A 15,398-nucleotide genomic window follows, 5' to 3' on the forward strand; every position below is an offset into this window, starting at 1 on the left:
AGTGAGCATGGATCAGTCCTTCCTATGGCACTGACTTTGGTGCAGCAAGGTGTTCAACTTTATCACATCTATTACAGGCTACTAGTTTTGAAGCATCGAATCAAATCTGTTAGAATTTGGCCTGTTTTGAGCTAGTTAATTCTAGCTGCCAGGCTAGTTGGCATGGGAAAGCTTTTTGATCAGGCAGGTTGCTACAGAAGCTTGTATGCAAGAAGCGGCAATGCCATGTGAATGAAGGCATATGCAACAGGTTTAACATGGCATAGATCTCAGGGTCATGTGGCAATATGATTGATCCGGAAATCAGTGTGGCCATTTGAAGGCCTGCCCTTTGCAAATCAGAATTCTCGAGAAGAGATTGCTTGTGGAAGAGTGTAATCTTCAACATGATCAAGGGGCTTTCCTGGGTACAGGGTGTGTCATGCACACCATGGGAGTCTTCGACTACGCTAAGCCACATAATTTACCATGCCTTGAACGAATAAGTTGTTCTTTTGTTTTGAGGTTTTGATGGATTTGGGCATTGAAGAACGGTGCACAAACCACCTTGAGTGTTGGTGGCATGTAATGTCTGCTGCATGAGTCATCAACTTCATTACTAGATATAATGGAATAGTGTGCAGCTTGTATGTTCATTGAGATGAAGGGCATGTAAGGACATTAGTTTATGTGCCCAAGTGAGATATACTGTGATGAGATGGTGAGATGGTCTATTTTGCCCACTTGCATACGCCCTACCAGGTGTAAGCTGTCTATGTAAATAGAGCGTGGTGCATCAGATGGAAGCTCAGATTTTGCTGTCCATATCAGGAGGAAAACTAAACATTACTGTGGCAAGCATTAGTGATTTGGAGGTGAGCATCGCTTCTGTGACTCTAATCATTTGAACTTGTTTGCTGACTTGAAGCAGATTCAGAAACATTTACTAAGAAATTACGAGAGTAGAGACAAGTATGTGACAATCAACCTTTGACTTTATGTAGACATGTAATTTGATTGCTTAGTTCCAAACATCAGCGTAAATTGATGGACTGCCATCTCAAATTATGTATTTTTTGAAATCTGAAATCTAAGTGTTTGTTATGGATGCTTGCAATTTTAGCGTTTGTGTTATAGTTGATGTGCAAGTGACAAACCACACACACACACTCTCTCTCTCTCTCTCTCCCCATGCTTCCGAGCACATTTCCAGAAAGCTCAATCAAAATCTGTCCTCTTTAACTCAATGGTAAGGCCATAAGCCATATATGGTCTCCAAAACAGTAAGTATGATGCACTGCATTGGGCAGCAGCCCTTACAACTTATATAGTGCACACTGGTCTACGGCAGGAGAATTCACATACTTAATTGGAGCTTGATAGATAGATTGAAAATCCATTTTGCAATGTCTTAACTAACTCGTCATTGACTTCTTGGACCAGTTTCAATTAATGAATCTTGGTGTGTGCTACTCGTGGTTTCTCTAAGCTCATTTACGCGACAGGGTCATGAGTGATTTATACCAAGTGGAACACGAGACACTAAGAACATTTGCAACGTCTTAACTAACTCGTCATTGACTTCTTGGACCAGTTTCAATTAAAGAATCTTGGTGTGTGCCACTTGTGGTTTCTCTAAGCTCATTTACGCGACAGGGTCATGAGTGATTTATACCAAGTGGAACACGAGACACTAAGAACACATACACGAAGGTTGATTCCCAAGTCCTTTGCTGAGCTTCAGGGGTTACCATGGTGCTTCTAAAGAGCTCTCCACTCTTATGTCCTCAAAACTCCTCTAGCTTTGAATAGCATAGTGATTACATGTCTCTTGGATAGCATTTTTTTGAAGAAAATGCTTGTATTAACAGGTTTGCTTGAGAAGTTCCATACCTAGCCACCGTTTACAAGGCATGTGGAGAAGTTTTTTTCTTGGTTTACTAGCACATACAATTGTGATCTCCACCCGTCTACATCCTTACTGTTTGGGATCTCCATGAACATTGTGTGAATTTGAATAAGAAAATTCTTATGCTAAATTCAATCCTTGTAAATGTACAATCTCTCAATCAATATACCATGACGAGTTAAACGAGGTCCTCTTTAAAATAACAAAGGATGCTACTTCTCAAGGTAATATTGAGAAGTAGGTATGTTGTGCCTAATCCATAAAGAGAAGAGATGTCACCTTAAACCAATTTCCCATGATTTGTTGTGTTGACTCTTGAACAAGAAACAAGGGAAATACATGTCTTGATATTAAAAAGTAATAAATACTAGGCACTAGCTTGTTGACCATTTCTACATAATGCTAGGCTTGAAAGTATACCTACAAATTGATGGCATACCCATGTTCCCCACTTTGTAATATGTAGCTGTGTTATGTGCGAAGATGATTCATCTCTAGGTTAGCCAAAGGAAATCATGCCTAAATCTTATCTGCTTTTAGTACTCCCATGATCTCCTTTGGGTCATCTTTAAACTTCTCATCTTTGTCAACATGGTCGTCTCCTCTATGGACCATCCTTTCTTGTTCTATCCGTGTGATATCTTCAGCATCGCACGTTTTTCCACCTCCGTTGTTGACGTAGATAACACCTTAGTCCACACAACCAACTTCTTAAGCACAAGTATATCCATCCGATCAAATGTTGGCACTTTTAGAGTTAAAAAGTATCTTTCTGTCGCCATGTGAGTTTGCAATTATACCTACAAGTTGTGTGGGCAAAAATCCAAGGTTGAGAAGGTATCAGGCTTGTGCTTTCTAAGATTGCGAAAAAGCTTTAATTTTGTGTTTTTTAATGAGTTATTAGAGGTGGACCCATTCAAAATTGCGGAGGCACAAGTCAATTTTCTTTGCAAGAATTTAGAAAAAAGTTTGGGTCACCTTTCCTTAACTATACATAGGCAATGCATTATTGGAGGACAAGATTTTGACATTTTGATTAATTGGAGAAACTCGTTACACTGAGAACTAGTACAACTTGCATATAAGACTCTGAGTTTTGTGTTTGGTGTTAGTTGGAAAAGTTGGTTGTGTCCTACTTGATTGAGAGTAAGTTTGTTTTGTGAAGTTGGATGATTTTGTTTTGCAATCAATCTTGAATGAAAGTCTCCTACTCATATTACGTGATCTTTGAAGTTCATATTTGACTAGAGCGGAGAAATCGTCCGGCACTTTGAAGCTAGTAGAAGTTAAGTTTGAGGTAGAATTATGGCTTGACTATTTTGTTAAAAGACCAATGGAGATCAAATCCTACATGTGAAATAAACTCAATTTTTCGGTTTTGGAATATTGTTGATGAAGCTAATTGAACTAGTATGGTCAACAATGTAGATTAGAAGGTTGTTCACCTCTTTATCTTAACTGTTGTTAAAATGGTTTGAAAGAGATGCAGAGAGAAATATTATCAAAGGTTGTTCAAGTCTAGAGTATACCTTAGCCTTGCCAAAGCATGTGGTGTTGGGTTTTGCCTTCGACCCGCAAATGTAGATTCCCTATATGGGTGCATCGCATCCTCACTCCATTGCCACACCAGAATACTCCTTTGCCAAAGGGGTGAAGGGATAGCTCTCTATGGCTAGAGGGAGGCAAGAAGAGAGTGTCCTTCATGATGGTTCTCTCACAATAGGTATGGAATGAAGGGGAAGATAATGCAAGAAAACCTACAATCAAACCTATCTAGCATACATTCATCAAGCAAGCAAGATTCAATGGCATACAAGCAAGCAACAAGAGGGGAGATGAGAGCTCACAACAAGCAAACTATTGCAAGGGAATGATTGTGTGTTGCTTATTGTCAACAATGACTTATGTATAAATGACTAGCTTTCACACTAGATTTGCCAAACTTAAAAATGGTTCAACCTCTATTACTAGTCTTAAGAAACATAAGTACATGTAGTCTCACAGAGTCTATAGTAGACTTTTCCTATTTGACATTAAGCACATGGTAAGATTGTTTTATATATTCCAGCATTGTCCTACAAAAGATAAGTGCTTACAGGGGATGTGTGGTGATAATGACAAACATAGTCCCACACACCAAGGAAGTAGGAGTGGAAAAGAAGAAGGGGAAGGGCCTATTTATAACCCTAAGGGCTCCCTCATGCCTGTCTTAAAGCATGTGCATGTACCAAGGGCCCCCTCATGTCTTCCTAAAAACATTTGCATGTACCATAATTTTTGTATGCTTTCTCTATTTTTTTTCTTTATTTACAATCTTGGGTACTCGACATCTCTTTTCTTTAAATAGTTCCTTGCTTTTCTTCTTTTGACCTTATTTCATTAAATTTTAGCTTTGCTTCCATTTTTTAAGCAAGAATTATCTAGATCTTTTGTCAAATTAACCCAAACATGCACATATGGCTCTCCATAACCCAATTTAGACTCCATAGTTTTCTCTCTTTTACCTTAACGTTATCTTTTAGTTTATCCTTAGTCTCAAACCTTCATTTTTGAATGAACCTTAGTCCTTAGTCTTGCTTTTACTTTAATCAATGTATAATGCTTGCACATTTCCTAAGGTCTAGTCCTTACCTTTTCCTCACCCATTTATTAATTTTTCTTTTTCCTTCTAGACTTGCACATGGGGTTAGTACCTTCGAGTAAATTTTCTTAGCTCTTACATTATGTATTTGACTTTAGTCTACAGTAGTAATTTAATTTACGTATAGTGTGCAATTACATGTGCACATGTGTAGCACCTAAATTAGTTTAATATCCCTACAAGGTCTGAAAACTTCTCTTTACTCAAAATTTGTTATTTTTCTCCTTGAGGGACTTTCTCTCTCTATAAATATTCTTCTTAATTTGAGCTACCCTTGGTATATTAATTATCTATTTCAATTTCTACGGGTCTTGGGAGTCAAAAATCAAACTTAGAACCTACATACCTCTCTTAAAAATTTTAGAGAACCTTTATACTTATAGATTTACCATTTACAAGGGTCCACTAGTACCAAAATAAATTTCTCTCTCTCTAGGATTGTCATAGGCAATAGTACCTTGTAAAAGGGATCTTACATCCTCCCCCAAGTTGTAGAATTGAGATGTCCTCATCTCGGTAGATGGGGATAATACTTAAATATTTCTCTCTTTTTCCAGGTGACATCTTCGATTGGATATAACTTCCACATAATCAAGTTTTCCTTCAGGATTCAAGCAACTTCTCTCAATTATAAATAATTGATTCTGGCTCAAGTTTTAATTGTCCTTGGGTGGGAAAGGATCAGCTGAAAGAGGAGTTTAGGCTATAACTAGGGGAGTTGCAGCAGCTGGTGAGATAGATTTTGGTAGTAGAAATGGAGAGAGGGAATGGGTGTCTACTACTGCATTTGATGATACCTACTGATGAAAGACTAGGCCTAGTTTAATGGAGTCAAATTGAACAAACTGGTAACCAAAACTCTGTATGTGGAACTGAGAAGGGGTGAGGTGAATGTAGAATATTGTAATAGAATTTGGAGTTTGAATTGGAACTCTAGCATCTAGATGAAGAGGTGGAAGATGATTTGGGAAGTAGGTATATCTGTGAAAGCTCAAGTTTAAAGGTGTAAGATGCTTCAACATCTGAGTCCGATTCCTTGATTATTGAGGCCCCATAATTTTTACTCTTCTGTTTCTTGCTCCCTTTAAAATTGAGCTCGTCTTCCAACTTGCTTTTGGAATTGTATTCCCTTCTTCTTTTTATTTTTATTAATCTCCAATTTTAGTGCTCGCTCCTCTTGTAGGTCCCCTTTGAAGTTTGGCAACTAAATCTTTAATTTGTTTCCTATCCTCTGTCAATATGTCCCTCTTTTGCTTGTTAATGCTACTTTGTATTTACCCTTGTAAAACTAGATCAACTAGCTCCTACTTGTAGTTCCTCATGCTAGTGTCATAGCCCTCTCTTGCATTTTCTTCATCATGGAGTTCCTCTAACCTTTGGGCCCTTCTTGCACTGCTGAATCTATATGCTTTTGATCTCTTCTTTCAAATCTCTCTATTTGCTTAAAGAACTTAGTATACCACCATTTTTCTCTTCTATTAGATGAATTTCTAAATGTAATGCCTTCTATTCCTTACTTGCTGATTCTTAAATATTTTATACGCAAGCATTTCCTGATCCTTCAAGCCTAAATATTTTATAAGCAAGCATTTTCTTGAGCCTTCCTAATTCAAGCCTAAATATTTTATAAGCAAGCTTTTCCCTAGCCTTCCTAATTCAAGTGTAAATTTACTATGACACTCTAACATTCCTAAGCCTGTATAAGTTTACTATAATACTCTAACCTTCCTAAGAGATTTTTAGCTTCTGTTAAGTTTAAAGAACTCGATGTACCACTATTTTTCTATTCTAGTAGACAAATTTCTAAGTGTAATGCCTTCTATTCCTTACTTACTCAGCCCTAACTATTTTTTATGCAAGCATTTTCCTGAGCTTTTATAATTTACAATGATACTGTAACATTCCTAATCCTTTCTAATTTAAGTGTAAATTTACTATAATACTTTAATCTTGCTAAGAGATTTTTAGCTTCTATCAAGTTTGAATAGGACTTGACAATCTTTCCATTGCACGACTTCTTTCCCTAGACATGGGTGCTGAGAGCTCTTGGTTCTCCTCCCAACCACAGCCAAAATAAACATAACTCTCTAAGATTGGACCCCATTCTTTTATTAGCTAGTTTCCCTTCCCATGTGCGCGGCCACTCTTATTAGTGCCTAGTCACCCTAGAGTCCGTATCCGGTCATTTTTGGCTCCCCTAAACCCTGCCTATGCCTTGTTCGGATGGTTGAGCTCTCTAGATTCCCAATAATCCTGTTGTCATGACATTCCCCCCTCCTAAGAGGAGTTTTCATCCTCGAAAATGAAATTCGGGAACCTCTTTCTGAGTGTGCTTACCTTTTCCCAAGTCTAGAACCTTCTTCTTGTCTATCTTTCTACTTAACTAAACAGTCCTGTCCTACAGAGTGTCGAGTTCTTTTCTTTTGGAAATCCAAGACTTTTTCTAGTTCATGTGGTAAGGATGGGGGTTACGAGAATATCGTCATCACCCAACTTCTTTTTCAGTTTACTGACGTGAAAAACTGGATGAACTTTAGAGCTTTCTGGTAAAGCTAACTTATAAGCAACATTACCTACTTTTTTAAGTATTGTAAATAGACCACAATACCTTGGAGATAGCTTCGGACTTCTCCCCGTTTTTAAAGATTCGGAGTGTGCGGGAACCTTTAAAAACACTTTATCACGTTCCTCAAAGATGATTTGTCTACGATCTTTGTCTGCATAATGTTTAGCATGGTCCTGTGCTCTCTTAACATTATCTTTCGTGATTTTCGTCATCTCCTGGAGATCTTGAAGAAAATCTTTAACATTTTGTATCTTTCTTTCTCGAGTCCAACGGCCCTACTAGAACTCACGGTTGAAAACCATACATCAACATAAATGGACTAAATCCTGTTTGATGAATGTTTAGCACTATTATAAGCAAACTCCAATATGGGTAAATATTCTTCCCAATTGGTTTTCTTTTTGCATACATATTCTCGTAGCATATCTTCCAAGACTTGGTTGACTCTCTCGGTTTGACTATCACTTTGAGGATGATCAGCCGTACTCATACTTAGCATTGTGTCTAATCTCTTGAACATAGCACACCAAAAATGACTATTAAACTTTGTATCTCTATCGCTAACTATATCGGCAGGTAAGCTATATAATCGATATATATTTTCAATGAACAGCCTGGCTAATTGAGGCATAGTCCTTGTCGTTTTTGTTGGAATAAATTGACACATTTTAGTCAACATATCCACGACCACCCAAACAGAATCGTGGCCTCTATTTGTTTTAGGTAATCCAACCATAAAATCCATTGAGATACTCTCCCACGTGCCATTTGGGATCTCTAGTGAACTTAATAAACCACCTACCTTTAGGTGTTTTGCTGTATTCACTTGGAACTTTTGGCATTTTAAGACATAGTCCTAGACATCCTTACTTAAGCCAGACTAATAAAATTTCCTCTTAACTATGCATATGTCTTCCATATTCCAAGATAACCAGCACTCGGAATATCATGACATCATATAAAATACGGCACCTAATGTCTAAAGTAGGTACCCATTATCGATGGAAAAATTCTTCCAACGATTTCTTCCATCACTTGTAAGTGACTTGTCTCCTTGAGACATCTCTCGAGACTTACCGCTGGTGGAAGTCTTTGTCTCGTGAACGGGGCTATCTTTATTTGTAGTCAAGGGATCTCTTTTCTCTATGACACTCCACATGTGGGCATAATGCGAATCATCAACGCAATTTTCCTTAACTGATTCTAAAAAATCACTCCTAATTTGAGTAAAACTCAACTCGTTTTAATGAATCGGCTCCCACATTGTAACGTTCTTTTCTATATCTTAGTCGAAAGAAGTCAAACTCTTGGAGCGACTCTGCCCATTGAGATTTGTGTCCTTTCAACTCTTTTTGACTAGATAGCCATTTGATACTCTCATGATCAAAGACTATCTCAAATTTGGCACCATATAAATAATGCCTCCACTTCTTTAAGGCATAAATAATAGCAGATAACTTTCTTTCATAAGCTGAATAATTTTGTTGAGATCGGTTTAACTTTTTACTTCCAAATGCAATAGGCTTTCCCCCTTGTAAGAGGATTGCTCGTACTGCATCATTACTAGCATCTGTCTCTACCACAAAGGGTTGATTCGGATCGACAACTTGGAGAATGGGAGCTGTAGCTATAGCTACCTTAAGTTTTTCAAAACTTTTTTTCTTGGAACCCCCCCAAATGAAGGTCTTTTCCTTTCCTTTAAGTTGATTCGTCATGGGAAAAGCTATCTTTGCATAATCTCAAAATATACTCTTTATAAAATCCAGACAAACCAAGAAAAAATTGTAATTCTTCTAAGTTTGTGGGATGTGGCCATTTTAATATGGTTTCAACTTTCGTTGGATCCATACGAATGTCATCTTCCAAGAGATTATGTGGCCTAAGTATTGGATTTCTTTTACGAAGAATTCACATTTACTCTCTTTGGCATAAAGTGAATGCTTTTTGAGTAACTCAAATACTTGCCGTAAGTGTTCGCGCGATGTTCTTTCTTGGTACGAGTGTAGATCATGATATCGTTTAGGAAAACCACGGTAGTCTACGCATAGTCGCATAAACCCATCTTTTTTCTTCACCAATAGAATTGGTGAAGCCCAAGGCGACGCGCTTGGTTGAATGAATCCACTTTTAAGGTATTCCTTTAGATCTCGTTCGACTTCTTGTGCTTCCTTAAACTCGAGTGATATGCATAGCTTGAAAATCCAAATGCATCTCATGACCTTGAATGACTAACGGAACATCACGAGCTACTGTATCCCATACATCTTTATCATAGCCGCTAATCAAAGAAACCACATACTTATGGTCACTTGGGCTTTTCAGCAACTTTAATCTCTTGACTAAAGTACAATTCAAGAAATTGTGCATGGCACTATCATCAATCATAACTCATACCTTGTGACCTTTAATGTGACAATACATTCAAACCAACTCATGTGGTCCAAATGTTGGCATCCACATCGATGACGTGACACAACACACGAGTAGAATTAGCGTGATAAACTTGAACCTCTTTAAACTTACGAGAAGTCTCTAGAGGGAGCACTTGAATAGTATGCACTCGCTTTTCTTTACTTTAATATCGCTAGTTCTTCTCATTTTCTTTTAGCTTAGGACACTATAGTTTACTATGACCCTTTTCCATGTAGTGAAAACATAAATTTTCTTTTTTAGCTCTTTCAAAATCTTCATGCTTCAGAATTTTTTTTGGTCCTTTAGTCTTCTTAGATTGGTCATTCTTTTGGTTAGGTCTCTTTCTTTTATTTTGACCTTGATGCTTGGAACCCTCGGACACATTAGATGTATGTTGTGCATTCTATGCACACTTTTTCTTTCCGATAGTGTTGTCGAAAATCTGAGCCAACTTAATTTCTTCTTCTAAAGTTTTTGGCTTATTTTGTTTAACTTAATTCTTATAGTCTGAGTCTAATCCGCGAATAAAGCCACGAATTTTCTGAAAGTCATCTTTTCCTTTCAACTTGAGAATGATTTCTCGATAATTGGAGATATACTGAGTCAATGTGAGATTTCTCATCTCATGATTGTCCCATGCTTCCCAACTACAATCCATCTCATTCTTTGGAAGAAATTCTTTCATGAATGCACTTTCAAATTCAGCCCATCATGTAGTAGACCGATTTTCAGACTCCAAGCTCATCCACCACTTGTATGCTTTACCTCCTAGAGTTAAGCTCGCTTCAAGCGCACGTATCTCCTCCGAAGTATGACACAATTGATATAAATCATGCCACTTTTGTAAAAAAGTGTTGATCGCATCCTTCTTGCGTTCCTTCTCCCCCCAATTAAAAGTTCGAGGTTTCAGATCTTTTAGAATAGCAATAGCATCTCTAGAGTGAGATGTACCGACATTCATGTTTCTCCCTTGGGCGGAAGCCACTGGCATCCCTCCTACTGAAGCACTTACAATGATAGAAGCTTGCATATTATCCTTTAACTCGTGAAGAAAGAGGAGTATCTTATCGTACTTGGTCTCGATGTCCAAAGTACAAGACTCTAGAGCCTTAAATTGTTTTGTGTTGACTAAATTATCATCAAGAAGATCTTCATCGATCATCGTGACATCAGGATCATCCATTGCCTTTTTCGTGTCCGGCAAATGACTAGGATCTACACTTATGGTGGACTCATTAGGATTATTAGATTCCATATGAACCCTCTAAATGCGATGCAAGAAAATAAACACAAGCACCAACCTCAAGTCCGAGCTCTAGGAAAGCAATCGGACTGCTAGCTCGAAGTGAATTCACCGGTGTAGTATGAAAGCTGAGAGTTGTCATGGTGTGAAGCACCTCTCGATCGTCGTAAAAAAAGCTCTAATATCCTCTTGAATAATTCAGCGTGGGAACGGCCTTCAAATTCCAAAGGTGTAAAACCTTTGAAATTTCTCTTTTCTCCTTAAAAAAAAAAGAGGAATTTTTGAATTTTTTTAAAAAAATTCAATGTTTTCTGAATTTAGAAGAAGCTGCTGCGTTATGCTGCAATAGGGCGGCTTCCAAGGAGAATATCTCTGTTATCGGGGTGTGCCTGGCGTTGTGGGCCTAGGTGGTGTGCTGAGGCGAGGAGTACGGTGGTGGCTGGCAGCGTCTCTTCTCGGCCTAGGTGGTATCGAGGCGAGGAGTTGGTTTGGTGTACCTTGGTTCTCCTCCCCCAACCACACCCAAAATAAACATAACCCTCTAAGATTGGACCCTATGCTTTTATTAGCTAGTTGCCCTCTTCACATGTGCCCGACCACTCTTATTAGTGCCCGATCACCCTAGAGTCTGTATCCACTCATTTTTGGCTCTCCTAAACCTCGCCCGTGCCTTGTCCGGAGACTGTCAAGCTCTCTAGATTCCCAATAATCCCATTGTCACCATGACATTTCCATTGGTCAGTTGGTCGTTTTTTCTCTTAAGACTCCTTGGTATTTAGAAATTGTACTAAATAGAGATAATCATGCAGCTCAAAACATCCTAGTTTGGCTTTGTGAATATAGATGTTGGCTATCACTTATTATCAAAACATCCTAGTTTGGCTTTGTGAATATAGATGTTGGCTATCACTTATTATCACTTAGCTAAGGTAGCGAATCTTGGTTTACCTTCTTGTTCCCAAGGTAATCTTGGTGTTGTGGAAGTAGGTTCAAGGTTGCCAAGTAGATAAAGAGGCTATTGTTGTCTATGTTAGATTACTGTTATTCTTTGCTAAGTTAGCTTTACCTTCCTACTTATTCCAAAGGTAATCTTGGTGTTGAGATAGGGATTGTGGAGATGTCAAACTTAATACGAGCTAACACTCATGATGCACCTGGGTGACCGTTCCATGTTTACACCACTGGCATGCTTAGTATCTAGTTGACGAAGCTTTGTAAGTGATTCTACAGCTAGACTACACCTACTTAGTCTAACCGAGTTATGGCATACTTATCTTACCAACTCACCTATTTAGCATGTTCACATTATGGACCACTTGCACATAGTACTCTAGTACTTATGTTTGTTTTCACTTATCTTTTGTAGCCTGCTTTTGAGAGTAAGAAGAAAAGAAGATTTCAACCTTTCATCTTTTTGTGTGTCTTATCTATTGTTGTGTGAGTGTGTGTGTGTGTGTGCTTGAAAGAAATCAAGCTCTCTCTCCTCTCCCAATCTTTTTATGGTATTAGAGCTTGGTTTAAGCTAAGGAGCTGAGCGGAAAGCAAAGGAAGCTACGAAGTTAAAGGAAGTGATACACATGTAAGAGCATCATCATCTTTTCCCCTTCTTATTTAGGTATGACACTCCCTAGGTAGCTTTGGGAGCTACACATCTCTAATTGAGCAGCTGTCTTCGCACAGGTGCAGAGGCGCCTATGTGGTGCTTAGAACTTTGTACTTTATACTGAAATTTTATGATTAGATTTACATTTCGAGTGCATTTTGGCCTTCATTCGACCACTACAAGGTGTTTTCTGGGCACTTTTGGGAAGTTTTGATTTGGAATTGTTTTTATCCAAACACTAGTTATTGTAGTGAAATAGTGCATTTTGGGTGTTTAGATAGATATTGCACATATATTATTGATTATGGGTGTATGTACATGTACTCTGGTCACGTGTTGTGACATACAGGTTGTGGAGAAGTACCATTACAGGAGTGGTCTGAACATTGGTTATTGCAGTGGTGCAACAATGCATTTTGGGTGTCTAAACAAAGATTACACATGTATTGTTGATTATGGGTGTATGTAAATGTACACTGGTCATGAATGTGCTATGACATACAGGTTGTGCACAAGTACCGTTGTAGGAGTTATAGCAGATACTGCTGTGTTATAGGTTACATACAAAAATTACTTGTTTGTAGATTTATGGTTGTTGCAAGCAAAGATGTTTGCCAATATTTAAAAAACAAATCAATGAGAAGCTTGATAAGAACAAATTCCATGCGTGGAAGTTCATAATGAAAAATTTTCTAATGAGAAAAGGATTTTAGAACTATGTTGAAGGAGACAATGAGGAGACTCTAAAATTATGTGAAAAGAACGTAACTCTAGTTGAGATAAAGGCATTTAAAGACTGGAACTAGGATGCAAGGAAAGTCATATATTGCCTTTCAATCAGTGTAATAGACATTATGATAAGTCATATACATGATGCCGATACTCAGCAAGCATGGTAAAACCTAGTAAAGATGTTCTAGACAAACACAAAGGTAAGGGAGTTGTAGCTAAAATAGGAGTTGCGTACAATGGAGAAGAAGAACATGTCTATCAATGAGTATGCATTGAAGATCAAGGGAATTATCGAGACCCTTGGATCTTTTAGCGTCTCAGTGGAAGAAGATGACTTTGGTCAGCATCTATTTGAATGCTCTTGGCAAACAAGCCATGAAAGACCTCTATTACTGTAAGAGAGAATGTTCCCAACTTTCAGGATTTGGTGTCTATATTAATCATAGAAGAGAAGCCTTTGGGTGAAGACTCTTTCTCCCAAAACAAGAACACTTTAGAACAAGCCTTCCACTCAAAATCAAGTAGAGGCAGAGGTAGAGATTGTGGTCGAGGCCAAGGTGGTGGCCATTTTGGAAATCAAAATTATAGACAACATCAGCACGACAGTCAAATGATTCACAACAGCAACAAACACACATAGGTGGAAGAGGCCAATCTCATGGGCAGGGGGAGCCAGAGAGGCCAAGGCAATTGGCAAAGATAGAAATTGTAACTAAGTTCAAAGGATTGCTTTTATTGTGGCAAACCAGGTCACTTTGCTAGCAGAATGTCACAAGAAGTAGAGTGACATAAGAAGTGGCAAGTTGCAGTAAAACAATTATGCATCTTCAAGCAAGTAGGCTGAAGATAGATGTGAGCAATTTTTTGTTATACAACACATTTTAAATTCAGTGATTGTAGATGTATCCACAAATGGTGATGATGTATGATATGTGGATTATTCAAGAGCCTCTCACTACATGACTTGTCATGATGAGTGGTTTAGAGATATCAAAAATATAGAAAAACTATGTTATATAGAGATGGGGAATGACACGGCTCATCCTATTGCTCACATTGGGAATGTGTCATTTGCTATGCAGGATGGCAAGTTGAGATACTTGGTTGGTATACCTCGTTTGCCTAACATAAAAAAGAATTTGGTTTTCGTTGGGTAGATGGTTGAGCAGGGTTTATAGGTATGATTTAACCCTAAGTGCTGCTATGTTTAGGACTTCAAAAAACATATGTTGTTTATTTGCAAAGGGAAAAAGAGTGGACACAATGTTATGTAAGCATGCATGAGGTGAAAGCTGCTACGTTTGCACAAGGTGCAGGTGTTATGGCTAATATATAGATATCTAGCATAAATGTATTAGTCATGTGAATAAGCAGTGATTGAAGCCTATGTAGAATTCAAAAATTGTTACATGTTTACCAAATTTTAAGGTGGATGGAATGCATAAAGTATGTGAATCATGTCAGTTTGAAAAGTAAACAAAGAATGTATTTCCATCTGCACAAGGTGCAGATGTTGTGGCTGATATAGATATCTGGCATAAACGTATTGGTCATGTGAATGAACATTGATTGAAGTCTATGTAGAATTCAGAAATTGTTACAGGTTTGCCAAATTTTAAGGTTGATGGAATGCATAAAGTATGTGAAGCATGTCGATTTGGAAAGTAAACAAAGAATGTATTTCCACATGATAGAAATGTAAGTAAGAGAGCACTTGATGTGGTGCACTCAAATACATGGGGACTGACAAAGGTAGTATCAATGGTGGTAGGAGGATGTCGTTACCGTGTATCTTTTATTGATGACCACATAAGAAAGGTGTGAGTCTATCTCATGAAAGAGAAAATTGAAGTGTTTACTCACTTTCAGAATTTCAGAATGTTAGCTGAAAAGCAATACTTCTCCAATGAATTTACTGAGTACTTGATAAAGTATAGAATTCAAAGGCAATTCACGTGTAGGACCAACAAAGGTAGTATCAAAGGGAGGATGTCATTACTATGTACCTTTCATTGATTAATCACATAAGGAAGGTGTGGGTCTATCTCATGAAAGAGAAAAGTGAAGTGTTTACTCACTTTTAGAATTTCAGAATGTTGGTTGAAAAGCAAACATGTTTGTAGGTGAGTACTTGATAAAGCATAGAATTCAGAGGCAATTCACATACAAGTACACTTCGCATCAAAATAATGTTACTGATGAGAGAGGAAGAATAGGCACATTGTTGTGGCTTAAAATTGATGCTTGAGAAGAGCATGCCTCACCATTATTGGGTTGAAGTAGTTTTGGAACTATAGTTTACATTATGAACAT

The 15,398-nt window shown here is 37.9% G+C and overlaps 1 protein-coding gene across 4 annotated transcripts in view; it reads left to right on the forward strand.

Moving 5' to 3' along the window:
• Positions 1–1,087, forward strand: part of LOC147618398 (regulator of nonsense transcripts UPF3-like) — an 87,977-nt gene extending 86,890 nt beyond the window's left edge. For all 4 annotated transcript variants that reach the window (XM_086774828.1, XM_086774825.1, XM_086774827.1 and 1 more), the window contains exon 12: positions 3–1,087. The gene's annotated coding sequence lies outside the window, so the exon portion shown is untranslated. The remainder of the gene's footprint in view (positions 1–2) is intronic.
• The last annotated feature ends 14,311 nt before the right edge of the window (positions 1,088–15,398 follow it).

Source organism: Cibotium barometz, chromosome 35, assembly GCF_041138505.1.
Source record: "Cibotium barometz isolate CiBa-2024 chromosome 35, ASM4113850v1, whole genome shotgun sequence".
In the NCBI taxonomy this organism is placed as follows: Eukaryota; Viridiplantae; Streptophyta; class Polypodiopsida; order Cyatheales; family Cibotiaceae; genus Cibotium; species Cibotium barometz.